This window comes from Chinchilla lanigera, unplaced genomic scaffold (genome assembly GCF_000276665.1).
Source record: "Chinchilla lanigera isolate Chin_1 unplaced genomic scaffold, ChiLan1.0 scaffold00019, whole genome shotgun sequence".
Classification (NCBI taxonomy): domain Eukaryota; kingdom Metazoa; phylum Chordata; class Mammalia; order Rodentia; family Chinchillidae; genus Chinchilla; species Chinchilla lanigera.
The window spans coordinates 14,244,290-14,246,234 of NW_004955420.1; positions in this window are offsets into that span (position 1 = coordinate 14,244,290).

The window sequence follows — 1,945 nt, forward strand, 5'->3', positions numbered from 1 at the left end:
TCTCTTGGTGTGAGTAGGTGAGTGCCGACTGGACAGTCCATATCCCGCCTCAGTCTTCTTTGCTAAAGCTCTTCTGGGGTTGAGGGACTTCTGTTGAGGATGTGGTTTAGATTAGCAGGCCCTGCCTCTGCACAGCCGGATTCACCAGGGGCCACTGGCTGCAAGTTGTTCTCAGTCCCTGGGGAGCTGAAGCTTCCATCTGGAAGCCGTCAGCACCACAGCAGAGTGGCAAGAGCGTTCATTTCTGGCACCTGGGCCCGGCTGCCGTTCCTGGCTCCCCCCATCACAGGTGGCCTGGGATGTGCAGCTCTCCCTGCCCCTGCTCCTGGACATTTGTAGCCTTCTCTGCACCTCGTTAGTCCCCCAGCTCTGGGCTTAATCAAAAGTGGAGATGCTTTTCCCCACTGTGAGAATCTGAGTTGGCAGAATCTGAGAAGAGGCACTGAGTCCTGTGGAGCCATGAGCACTTCCTCTTGCTGGCTGGATTACAAAGCTAGGCACCACAGGATGGCACCATCACAAGGGGCCTCTTTTGTGCAGACAGGGCTTCGTGAGTGGTCATCAACTGCAGCCATAGTGGCTTTTCTGTTTTGGTCTTTTTGAGACAGTCTAGCTGTGCTGTGCAGTTCAGGCTGACCTTGAGATCACTTTGTAGCCCAGGCTGGTCTCAAGCTCACAATGATCCTCCTGCCTCAGCCTCCCGAGTGCTGGGATTACAGGCATGTGCCACTATACTGGCCAACAGTGGCTGTTCTAAGCTGTGCGCTGTGCTCTGACAACCACCGCATGGCAAAGCCGTTCCCATCACTGCCAGTAAGTGGCGGGCAGCTGTGTTTAGGACATGTTGTGCCAGGAAAAATATTACATCTTGGGCATTAAAAGATATGTTTATTCAGGTAACAGATATTTATTCAACAGCCTCCTAGTGACGGGAAGAGCAGTGGAGCTGCGTGTGGAGGCACACCTCTAATCCCAGCACTGGGGAGGCTGAGGCAGGAGGATTGCCATGAATTCAAAGTCACCCTGGGGTACATAGCGCAAGGCCAGCCTGGACTACATAGACTAGCAAGAAAAGGAGCAGAAAAAAGGAAGAGCAGTTCACAAAGTGACGATAGCGGCACAGGATCATGTACTGGAGGGCAGAAGTAAGCAAGGGCCAGGTCCTGTGGGGCCATGGGGCAGCTAGAAGGGTTCCAGATGTTTCCTGAACAGTAAAGCTAAGGAGTTTTGCACAGTGGATGAGCCTTGTTCGAGTTGTTACGTACTAACAGGTGACTGTTTGCTCTACCTGTCAGTCCCCCATTCTAGGTATTCCTGGCCGGTGGAGCACAGATAACAGTGGTGCTGGCCACTGACACCTGCACCTCTGTGTGTCACCTATTCCTAAAAGACCCTTGAGGAGGTGGCCCTGTGGCCGACTAAGAGCCCCTTGTGGACTTCCTGTGTAGCCCAGGCTGGCCTCGATCTCATGGCAACCCTCCCGTGTCAGCTTCATGAGAGCTGGGTTTATAGTCACATGCCATCACACCCGGCTATTTTTTTTAATTGGCACGTTTTAGATAATGTAATGATCACATTGATCATAGGGAATTTGTACCTGTACACGATGTGTCTTGATTCTTCTTTTCTTTCCCTGTTCTCTGCCCGGCTTTTCAACCCCTTTTCCCCTGCTTATTTATAAAAGCTTTGTTCTCATTTTTTACCTATTGTTTTTCTTGTCCCTGTCTTCCTCCCCTTCCAATTCCCTTGTTCTCATTTGAACATTTTCTTCTCATTTCCCAGTATCCATTACACATTTTGGTCTGTATTTACACTTTTGGTTTCTCACATCAGAGAAACCAGGCAATATTTACATACGTGTGTCCAATTTATTTCACATAAGAATATGGTCTCAAGGTGCATCCATTTACCTAGAAATGTCACAAGATTATCCTTTGTGGCAGAG